General features: G+C 44.8%; 1 protein-coding gene across 4 annotated transcripts in view; it reads left to right on the top strand.

Moving 5' to 3' along the window:
- Window positions 1-12,272, top strand: part of AATK (apoptosis associated tyrosine kinase) — a 114,639-nt gene that overhangs the window by 76,881 nt on the left and 25,486 nt on the right. The gene's annotated exons all lie outside the window — the stretch shown is intronic.

Genomic DNA, 12,272 nt, shown 5'->3' with positions numbered 1-12,272 from the left:
ACTCTCTAGGGGACGCGTTTGCCATGTCCTGGACAGGTCTTCTGACCTATGCCTTCCCTCCGATTCCCCTACTGCCTCGGGTCCTCCAGAAAATTTTCCAGGACCACCCATACTGCATTCTAATCACCCCTTAGTGGCCCAGGAGGCCCTGGTTTCCCCACCTCCTGCGCCTCTCCAACAACCATTACCACCACCTTCCACCCAAGCCTCACCTCCTCTCCCTGCAAGGCGGTCGCCTCCTCCATCCAGATCTGCAGCGCCTCAACCTCATGGCTTGGCTTATAATCCCAACCTTCTTGTAGATCTGCAACGAATCGTCAATGCATCTCACAAACTGGCTACCATCGTATCCTGTTCCTATCAATGGACACGATTTCAGAATTTCCTCACTACCAGGGGCATCCCTTTGCAGTCTGTCTTGGTGGAGCATATTTGTACATATTTGTTATCCCTCAAAGAGGCAGGACTTAAAATACCGTCCTTATGGGTACATCTCACAGCCATAGTAGCTAACTCCCCACCTTCGACACCATCGTGGTTCCAGCACCCTACAGTCAAGCATTTCCTCAAGGGACTTATGCACCTTTATCCGGATCCCCCTGTTATGGCCCCGGCCTGGGACCTAGCCTTGGTGCTCTCCTCCCTTATGTACCCTCCCTTCAAACCTATGGCCATGATCTCCTTAGATCTCCTATCCTGTAAGGTGGCCTTCCTCACGGCTATTACCTCTGTCAGGCAGGTCAGTGAACTCAGGGCGCTTAGAGTGGACCCTCCTTACCTTGTTTTCCACAGAGAAAAGGTTATCCTTCGACAGGACATTGCCTTCCTGCCCAAGGTAGTGACCTTGTTCCACCATTCCCAACCTATTTCCTTACCTGTGTTCTTCTCGGAACCATCTACTGATGCCGAAAGGTGCCTCCATGCTCTTGACATCCGTAGGGCGCTCGCCTTCTATGTCGATCGGACCTCCACTCTTCGTACCTCCAATTCCCTCTTCGTGCTTCATTCTGGACCCAATACGGGCAAGCAAGCCTCTGCCCAGACTATATCTTGATGGGTAGTTTGCTCCATCTCTTTAGCGTACCAACTCACTAAGAAGCCTCTCCCAACCTCTATCAAAACTCACTCAACAAGGGCAGTTGCGGCTTCTACTGCCTTCAACAGGTCCATTCCCTTGGAAGTCATTTGCCAAGAGGCTACGTGGGCTTCGAAACACTCCTTTTGTGCAGCACTACACCCTTGATGTCCAAGCCAGAAAAGACACAGCGTTTGGCAGGGCGGTGTTACAATCCATCTTCGCCTGATCCTTCCTCCAGGTGGGTATGGCACAGGTGCAGCTTGCTATGTGCCCATTCGTGTAAAGCACAGAGAACACGTCGAAGAAATACAGGTTGCTTTACCTGTAACTTGGGTTCTTCTAGTGGTCATCTGTGCTCTTACACGCCCACCCATCCTCCCCTCTTCTCATTTCTTTTCTGCTAGTCTCATTCAGATTTGCGGACTGAGAAGACTAGAGAGGGAAGCCTGTGCAGCCGCCTATATACAGAGGGTGCGGGGTTACAGCCAAAAGTTAAAATCTAGCTTGGAAGTTCCAACGTGGTCTCTCTGCACAGGTGCAAAACCCATTCGTGTAAGAGCACAGATGACCACTAGAAGAACCCAAGTTACAGGTAAGCAACCTGTCATTTTTAGAGCATTAGGATCATGCATCACTCTTCTATATATTTCCAGAAGGGCTCCCACCTGGCATAGTATAGTGCACTTAAGTTTTGATCAGTATCATCTTTCAGCAGTAAAGAAATTTTATCCATAACCATTGTAGACCATATTCTGTTGAACTATGTTCTAATTAGTGTGCTGATATTTAGCAGCTCCCCATTTGTCTAAATGCAACCATGCTGGACAATCCACAACAAACAGTTCTGGGATATATGGCAGACCAGGTCCAGTTCAGTGTAGACAAAGTTATGTGGGAAAGAGGCCATGTCCCTGCTTTGTTTCGCTTTTCTTTTGCCTTAGCAAGAGCCGAGAATGACACAATATACTCACACTAATGACCCTGTCCAAACCCAATGCAATCTTGGGTACAGAGGCAGAAGAGGGAATTCTTTGCAAGTGTTAGGAGCATTCTTAGCTTACCTTGGTAATGAAGATGGAAACTTGCTCCTGGTCTGGATTGGTTCTTGAGGTCACTTAGACTGCAACAATTTCAACAAAGTCCCTTTGAGCTCTGTAGGATTATTGTAGAGTTCTGCATAGTATGTGATATGGCGTTTGTCATTTCTGTAATTCACTTTTCCTTTATTTAGTGCTTTTGCGATTCATACCTACCCAGTCATGTTGGAATGCATGTAGAATCTGGACTGTTTGATTTCAAAATCAGAACATGCATACACATTTGCATATAGCCAAGGTTTTCCTTACAGTTTTTATTATCACCAGCTGGTTCAATTCTGTCATTTTAGTCATGTACTCAAGACCATTTTGTTCAGACTTGCAGGTTCCTTGTCTTTAAAACAAGTTCTAGTATGTATGCATGTATTTAGTTATTTATGAAAATATTTATACCCTGCCCCTCCAGTACACTAGTGCTCGTGGTGGCTCACAACATTTATAAAAGTTACAATGTAAAATCAGACTAATAAAATTAACCAAATTAACCAAATTTTATTAATTAAAATTAACCAAATTAATTAAAGGTAAAGTGTGCCTTCGAGTCGGTGTCGACTCCTGGCGACCACAGAGCTCTAAACAAGTTAAAAATCCAAGCTAAACAAGACTTAATCTGCCTACTTTCTTTTCCTAGCCCTACAGCTGGACTAAATTTGGTCCAAACTGGTTTGGCAGTTCACAAGTTAGCCCACTTGCGCCTCAAATATACATGCGTCCACCATCCTGAATCGGGGTGGATGGCATCATCACAAACTACGCCCTTGAGGTGTCCCTGTGTGGCACTCACTACAACTGTACAAAATTTGATTCAAATCGATTAGGCGGTTCAAAAGTTATTTATCAGTCGATTGATTGAATGTATTTCTATACCACCTGATAAAGAAATCTCCAGGCGGTGTACAAATTAAAACATAAAACAATATAAAACAGTTAAAATTCATAAAACAGATAAAATCTCAATAAATAAAAACACATTAAAATTTAGATGTAGACCAGGTTTGTGCCACTTGCGCTTCAAAAGTTTACACATCTGCCATCTTGAATTGGGGTGGATGGCATCATCACAAACAATGCTGTTGAGGTGTCCCTACAACTGTACCTGATTTGGTTCATATTAGTCCAAGTTGATGTGTCATATTGCAAAGTTGATGTGGTGAGGGGCACACACATGGACACACACATGGAATGCCGGGTGATCCCATAAACCTACTGGAAAGTAGGCTTTAAAAAAGGCTTTTAAAAAAATCCACAAACCACTTAAATCGGAAACACCTGCTCTTAGAATCTCTTATGCCAGTGGCTGTATTCATTCAGTCACCTCTGGCCCTTTGGGATGCTGCCACCCTTTTTGTCAGCAAGTAATTGGAGTGAAAGCGAATTTGTGTATTTTCAAGATACTCATCTTGCACCTTCAAAAAGTTCCGAAGACCACCTTCTACTGTATTTTCTAGGGTTTTAGGGGATGCATTAGTACCCACTTTGGTTCCTTTTCTAAACATTTGATTTAATAGATTTAAGGTTCATCATATTATTTTATGGCGCACCATTTGACAGCGGTTCTCTCTCTCATGTCATATAAAATTCTTAATAAACTCATTGAGCTCAATACGACTATTTCATTACTCTTGTGTCATAAGTGGTCTGAGTGAGCTGTGGGTAATCATCACTTTGTTTCCACAGTGGTCCTCAAGCATTGCCTCCCCAAAATTGCTACTTAACTCCTTAATAGGCTGCAGAGCTGCATAGTTTCCCTCTAGTTTCAGCTGTTCCTACTCTTTTATTTCTTCCTCTAACTGTCATGACTTTTTCTGTCCATAGTACACTATAATGTTTGCAGCTGGGGCCTCGTCTGTCCTTTCCACCTTCAGTGAACGTCATACCTTAGATTAAGGGTAGACAACCGGAGGCACTCCAGCGGTTGTTGAACTTGAACTACAACTCCCATCATCCCCAGCCACAATTTATTGTAGCTGGGGATGATGGGGAGGTATAGTTCAACAACAGCTGGAATGCCTCCGGTTGCCTGCCCCTGCCTTAGAATGTTCAGCTCCTTGATCTGTTCTTGGCAACTTGCAAAGCCATTCATTTGCTTTGGGGGAGCTTAGGTCTACTTGTCACCTCTCTACCAATGTTGAAGGGAGGAAATGAGGCTCCACTGATAGCAGGAAGACCATTTCACCATTCCCTTGATGCTTTTATGGAGTTCAAGCTGGCAGCTCTCTGAGTAGTTGCTGCCCTCCTCCTCCTCCTCCTGCCCTCCTGTTTCCTTCCACTCTAAACACTTCATTTGTTGTGAAAGGTTCTGGAACAGTGTAGTGATAGCCCAGCTGCAGCTTCTAAGGCAGGGGATCTGCGAGGGGAAGCAGTCCAGTCAAAGGCTCACAAAGCAGACTCACAGTTGAGCAATAAAAGCCATGGGTTGCTCTCACTGCAGGTGCCCCATCAACATAGTGCATGAAGGCCCTTTTTGTCAGGGATCTGTACGATTTTCTATGCTGGCAGCCCTGCCTGCCTCCCTCCTCCTCTTCTTCCTGAAGGGATAGGTCCATTCTGCTTGTTCCAAGGATAAAATGCTCAGCAATTTAATTCAGACAGCATTTTACTATAAACAAACACTGCCCAAAAAGTGAGATCAGTGCTTTTCCAGAAGATCAGTTTATAGCACAACAAATATGCAGGTGTTGCTCGTTTAATGAATGAGATCCAGACATTTTGCTTCCAGGCTAAGTAGCAGCTGAAGGAGAGCCAGTGCACCTCCTTTCTGCCTCCCAGCCAATCGTGGCTGGCCTTTTTCCCGCTCCAAGCCTGGGGAGGGGAGGGCAAATCTGTTGTATCCAGGGCAGGGCTAGGCGGGCTTCAGCATTCTCCCAGTACTCAAACATCACTTTATATAGAAACGTTTGATTTCCCCCACCCACCTCTGTGAGACCATTGTGATTTGAAAGTCTGTATAGAAAGTGGATTGCATGAGTTATAATGCCTGTGATGTCACTGATGATGAATACCACAACTCTACCCTTCCCATGTCACACTGAGATCCTGACACCAGCAGTCACCTTACATAGAGGGGGCTTGTATGGAACCTGAAATGGCCTTCTCTCTTGGCAAAGTGTGGAGAAACTCCCCATAGAGAGTGGCTTCAAGAAGCAGGAACAAAGTCATTTGTGCATCCATTTTTATACTCCAAAGGAGGTGCTTCCACATACCCCCTCTTGTGAGATGCATAAACTTACCTCTGATTTAGTGCCTGTGCATTTTTCTACATGGGAGATGGAAGCACAAAAAATGGACATGGGCATCATTTTGGGGCCTCTCTCTTCCCAGAAATGTGTCAAGCTTCCTTCAGTTTCACACCCTGCAGTGACTTTTCATATTTGTTTTGAGACTTTGCCTTGAGTTGCCAACTCTGGCTGTCAAGGTGAGTCTCCATCTTGCAGAGTGCTCCTTCTCTTACATGCTGGAGTAGACATCGTCCAACCTTTAATAAGGAAGTGTGCATCTCTTTTAGAATGTGCTTGTTCTTTAAGCACAGTTGTCTCTTCTAATATATTATTGAGCTGCAATAGCTCTCTGTGTGTGTGTACACAAAGATAATTATGGCATTTATTTATTGAAAGCATTTTATACACTGCCTTTTAGGCCACAGGTCTCACAGAGAAGTTTATAAGTTTAATTGAAAGGAACTATAATAAAATACTACAAGAGTCAGAAGGGCAGGCAAAAAAACAAACTTACAAGCAGTAGCAAAGTAAATGCCATTCAGCCAGTAGCATGTACAGCAATAAAAACCAAAAGCTTTGGTAAAGAGCTTTATGAAAGAGGAGAGTCTTCATAGCCTTTTTAATTTCAGCCAGTGAAGGGTTTGGTAGATATCTCCAATGAGAGAGTTCCAGGACCGCAGTGCCGCTACAGAAAAATCACTCTGTTCCTGGTCCTCCTCAGACAGATGTCAGATACTGGCTGGCCAGAAAACAGGGTTTGTGAGGGATATCTTGTCCAGGTAGGCACTTATGGGTGCTGGTGGCCCTTCAGATAGTCTGGTCCCAGACCATGGAGGACTCTTAACAGTTAAGACCAACATTTTAATCTGGGCCTGGAACCAATTAATAATAAACAAGAGGTAGTGATATTTTAAAATGTTTTAAAGTGATAAATGTAACATATATAGTGAATGTGATGTTTAGTAATAAGTCCATTAGAGATTTTTGCCGGTGTGGTGGTTAGAGTGCTGGACTAGGACCGGGGAGACCCGAGTTCAAATCCCCCTTCAGCCATGAAACTAGCTGGGTGACTCTGGGCCAGTCACTTCTCTCTCAGCCTAACCTACTTCACAGGGTTGTCGTGAAAGAGAAACTTAAGTATGTAGTACACCGCTCTGGGCTCCTTGGAGGAAGAGCGGGATATAAAATGTAAATAAAATAAAATAAAATAAAATAAAATAAAATAAAATAATAATAATAATAATAATAATACATGAAACAAAGTTTAATTCTTTACAAAAGATGTGGGTGAGAGCAGAACTGCAACCGTTCTCTTTCCCAGACATACACACAGCGAGGCTGCTCCTGATCTTTTATTGGACTAGATTTTGTACTATTGCCTTTGAACTGAGGCTTGCAGGACTGTCCCGTAAAATAAAATAAAATAGGAGCATCCTTAAAATAAAATAGGAGCATCCACTAATTTGAGGGTCCATGCCAGTGTAAGGAGAAATTGGGGCCTTCAAATAAAAGACAGTGGGGCGATTCACCGGGCTCGCAGCCAGGCTCGAGAACCCCTGCTAAAAAGCAGGTTTGCGGAGCGAGTGCTCCAGCAAACCTGCTTTTTAGGATTGTGAGTAGCCGTGGTGCGCCTTCACGCCACGCCTACTCATGAGTAGACTCCCGGCCGGGGGTCTCCCCAGTATGCCCTGCACGCTTGCGCAGGGCATACTGGGGCTTGCAGGGGCCGTGCGGCCCTCGCTCCCCCCACCCCCTGCCGGCTCCATCACGGAGCCAGCAACCTTCTGGGTGGCCGATCCGGCCGCCCGGGGCTCCCTGCCTGCTCATCTTAGCTTAGCCCGCTCTCCCCACAGTTTTTGTAAAAGCGGGTCTCATGGATCGTGAGACCCGCCTCAGTGGCTGACATCCTCACTCTACTTGGAGGAACTGTGAGGATGTGCTCTTGTGCAACCCCTAGTCCTCCCATGCATGTGGTGTTGTTGCTCTAGAAGTGCTCTGTAAGATCAGGAACCCATTGCTGGGGGTCAGCAACAGCAATGTGTTTCCAGTCCTACAGAGCGCTTCTGGGGAGCACAAGTACCACTCCAAACTCTAAGAGCTCTTGTGCACATAGGGAGACACTGGGGGAGTTGCACGAGGGCTCCTGGTGCATCCCTGTCGTCCTTTGAAGTGTGTGCACAATTGGTCAGGTTGTCAGCCACTATTGTTTTCTTTTGAAAGCTGGCACAAAGCACAGAGGCCTGCAGCCAGGAGAGGTGTATTCTCCCTGTCCTCTCAGTCCACCTGTGTTATTGTTTTCGTATTTGAGCCATGAGGCAAACCGCCACTTTCTCTTTGCATCTGCAGTTCCTTATTGCATTAAGACTCTTAATTGCAATTGCTGTAGTTATTTTAACACAAAAGAGTCTAATTTGTAACTTGTGCCATCCCATAGATCCTAAACAGAGAAAAGGAGGGGCAGCAGTGTGTATACAGTAGTGTGTATACACAGGGGAGGGAACTGAGCCCGTTCTCTGTCCTTCAGGGTCCTCCTGATCTGGCCACTCTGCCACTGAGTGGTTGAAAGGACTGTTGAAGAAGAAAGGCACAATTCAGGGCCAAACTAGACAAGGTTGCAGGAGACTGATTTCCTGTGTATATGATTTAAGTTAAAAACAGCCAAGGTGGGGGAATGATTAAATCAAGGCATGATGTGGGGAGCCTAACCCTTTGCCCTAAATCATTTTCTCTGATCTGAATTGGGCCCTTGAAGCTGCTATTTGCCCTACAGGAGGAAAAATATGGTTCCAACATGCATACCTGTATGTTTTCCCTAGGGTGACAGATAACGGGGTGGGGGGAGAAGGTATTTGGATTGTGGAAAATAGTGGCGGGGGAGAGTAAAAACAAACAAAAAACTTCCCATGGTACCATGGCATTGATCTGACCTGCAATAAATGTACACACACCATGGCTACTCTTTTAAATCTGCAAGAGACCCAGTCATGGAGCTTCCACTGTGTCTCATCTGACTGTACACTTGGGTAGAAAGAGAAGAACCTTTTTTTTGATATGCCACACAACCCACTGGGAACATCTTCTGTACTAATTCCATTGAAATCAAGAGGGCATTTCTACCCCACAATCTTCCTAAAGGCCAGGCAGTGCTGCCCCCCCCCCACCAATTGAGAAATCCCCATTGAATTCAATGGGGCTTACTCCCAGCCCCGAATAAGTCATTTAGACTCTCATGGCCAGACTACTCATTATATGCGAGATCTGTAATTGATCTCCCAGTTTGGGGGGTTTGGAGGGGTGTTGTGTTTCAACAGTAAAAGAGAAAACATTCCTCCAAACCCCACAAACTGGGAGATCAATTACAGATCTCGCATATGAGTAGTCTGGCCATGAGTGTCTAAATGACTTCTTCGGGGCTGGGAGTAAACCCCATTGAATTCAGTGGGGATTTCTCAATCGGGTGGGGTGGGAGGACACCGCTGCCTGGCCTTTAGGAAGATTGTGGGGCAGAAATGCCCTCTTGATTAAACTAAAGGTGAGGGGGACTGCCAATTTGGAGCAGCAGAGGAGGGAGTGTTCAGTTCTTTCCTTCTGTGTTTTTGAAACCAAAATGGGACTCTCCAAGCTGCTGTTTGTCCCTGAAGCGGGGGAAATTGCAACTTTTCCTCAACTGGGGAAGCAGTGGCTGGAGGTGGGGGCAATTATTTTGACTGGTAAAACGATGCAGACGGGAAGGTTTAAATCTTAACAAATTGATAAGGGAAGACATTCGGGTTTTTAAGAATGCGAATGGAAAGACAGCTCAATGCTGCCTTAGGCAAAGTGGCTTGGAGAGAAAGACTTGCCACAAATGGAAACAGTCAGGAGGAGGAAAGACAGAAGTAAAATGGACGGAGACAGGGCTTAGTCCTGTTACCTACGCTGCAAGTGAGTAGGCAGCCTGGGAGAGCTAATGTAAGGGTTTAATGGGTAAAAGCAGCAAAGGTGTTTGGGATTCAGGGCCTCTTGTGTTCTCCCTTCTGAGATCCAAGCTATATGTTCAAAGGAGCCATTGGGTACAGTACCTTCTGGGACTGTTCCATTTTATAATGTAGGGCTGTGGGGCACTGCATGATTGAATGCCCTCCCCAACATCAAAACACAACTTGAACATGGAAATGGAGCATGTTAGAAAGAGGGCTAGGGTAGGAACCTTCTCCCTGATTTGCTAGCTTTTCGAGGGCAGAGAGTATTTTTGCCAGGAGGGAGCATTTAATTGTATGATCTGCTCCCACCTGCATTCTGAGATGTTGCAGTCCCAGCATGGCTGCTGAATGCCCAGATCAGCCTGGAGGTCAGGTGTGGTCAGGTAGTTAGAGCAAAGTGGCCAGTTCTGAACTGTATTCCATTTAGTGAGCTCATGCCTATTCTACAGGTGAAACTCGGAAAATTAGAATATCGTGCAAAAGTCCATTAATTTCAGTAATGCAAATTAAAAGGTGAAACTGATATATGAGACAGATGCATTACATGCAAAGCGAGATAAGTCAAGCCTTAATTTGTTATAATTGTGATGATCATGGTGTACAGCTCATGAAAACCCCAAATCCACAATCTCAGAAAATTAGAATATTACATGGAACCAAGAAGACAAGGATTGAAGAATAGAACAATATCGGACCTCTGAAAAGTATAAGCATGCATATGTATTCAGTACTTGGTTTGGGCCCCTTTTGCAGCAATTACTGCCTCAATGCGGCGTGGCATGGATGCTATCAGCCTGTGGCACTGATGAGGTATTATGGAAGACCAGGATGCTTCATTAGCGGCCTTCAGCAATTCTGCATTGTTTGGTCTCATGTCTCTCATCCTTCTCTTGGCAATGCCCCATAGATTCTCTATGGGGTCAGGTCAGGCGAGTTTGCTGGCCAATCAAGCACAGTACACTGTATACTTTTCAGAGGTCCGATATTGTTCTATTCTTCAATCCTTGTCTTCTTGGTTCCATGTAATATTCTAATTTTCTGAGATTGTGGATTTGGGGTTTTCATGAGCTGTACGCCATGATCATCACAATTATAACAAATTAAGGCTTGACTTATCTCGCTTTGCATGTAATGCGTCTATCTCATATATCAGTTTCACCTTTTAATTTGCATTACTGAAATTAATGGACTTTTGCACGGTATTCTAATTTTCCGAGTTTCACCTGTATGTTTGAGCTCAATAGTAAAACAAATAAAACCGTCACTGGGTTGCTTTAAAGGCTAAGTTTCCCTGTCTCCTTTGATGTGTCATTAAGATTGCTTCTGGGATGCTGCCTTCCAGAGCCTAGCCCTTCAAGTGCAACATGCTGTTTCACACCTTTCTGGCTGTGATATGGCTTCTAGTTGTTCCTCCCTACCCCCAGAATGCTTGCCTTTCTTGACATTAATTTCCTTCTGCGTCCCCGCTCTGAAAGAGCAGCTGCATGGCTTCAGAGGGGGCTTTGTTGCTGCTGCTACAGTTAAATTAGAGGCATCTCTGGGATGGGGCGAGTAAATTATCCCAGTGAGCCATAGATTGGGGTTAAAGAGTAAAACACCCTGCCAGAGTTCTCTCCCTTCCCATGGGGTATGAAGAACTTAGTTCAGGTCCACATGTTGTTTCATCTCCAAGCTGGGAGGGGCATCGGGAAGCAGTGCTGGGCAGTGGGGAGTACTTTCTGGTTGCCCAGGCACTTTAAAATGTGCTATTGAGTTGTAACACAACTCTACAACCCACTGAGTATTTTTTAGGGTTGGCACCTTAAGTTGTTCTTCTGGTGCTGAAGAATTCCAGATATCCCTCCAGCCTGGCCTAGAACCTAGGCTGTAATAGTTGACTCCCCATGCTTCAATAATGTCATCCATGCCAGCATACAAATGAGTTCAACTCTTGTCAATCTTGAGTCCTAGGGAAGCAAAAAGGGGCTGTAGCTAGTGGCAGAGCACCTGCTTTGCACACAGAAGGTCTATGATTCAGTCCCCTGACAGAGTCACTGCCAGACAGTATTAGCGGTTGTAAACCACCCAAAGACGCAAGTTTTGGGTGATATAGAAATATTTAAAATAAAATAAAATAGATGGATCTAAGTACCAAAACAGTTAACAGAAGAATGTGTTCCGTGTGACATGGGATTTTGCTCATGACTGATATAGTTTGCAAAAAGTCAGGAATCCCACTGTTAGGCATGAGGAGGCAGGCAAAGCATTCTCATTGCCATGGCAATGATGTAACAGCAAGTTATTTTGCTCAGATTCACAGCATGTGTGGGATTAGAGCAGAGCACAAGCATTTGTAAGTGCATGTATGTCTAATATGCTTACATACAGGACACTGACACACAGTCACAATATACTATCATACACTTTCAAACTCTGTGTGTGTGTGTGTGTGTGTGGTCATTCACCCATGTACGTGTTTTGTCCCTTACATGCATACAGTATGTGCTACTTAACAAATAATAGGAACAACCAGTTAAAAGCTGCCCCCTAGGATGATATTAAATAGCTTAAACTGGCAAATTAGCTCCTTTGCATTACAAAGCATCTTGGATGCCGGTTGCTGCCTTTAATCTTTGTATTGTTTGTTGACGTTCATTTTCTCTCCTTTTGCTGTGAAATTAATTTCTATTGCTCCTATTGTCCCATCTCTTCTTTAATCTTCACTATATCCTCTGCTAAAATGGAATTGCTGTTCAGATTTTTAGGGTACAGCAGGCACTTTCACTCTCCATCTTGCTCCTTTTTCCTTGTTCTGAAATGTGTGCAGTCCTGATATTTTAGGAAGCATGCCATGCTTCATTTTGATGGAGAAGAGGCTGCCCTCTCTCCAAAGCCAGGCCCTGTCCAAGCACCAGGTGTCCGGAAGGCAGCCAGCTAG

The sequence above is a fragment of the Hemicordylus capensis genome, chromosome 2 (genome assembly GCF_027244095.1).
Source record: "Hemicordylus capensis ecotype Gifberg chromosome 2, rHemCap1.1.pri, whole genome shotgun sequence".
Classification (NCBI taxonomy): Eukaryota; Metazoa; Chordata; class Lepidosauria; order Squamata; family Cordylidae; genus Hemicordylus; species Hemicordylus capensis.
The sequence above is the reverse complement of the archived record's forward strand: the minus strand, read 5'-3'. Positions and strand labels throughout refer to the sequence as shown.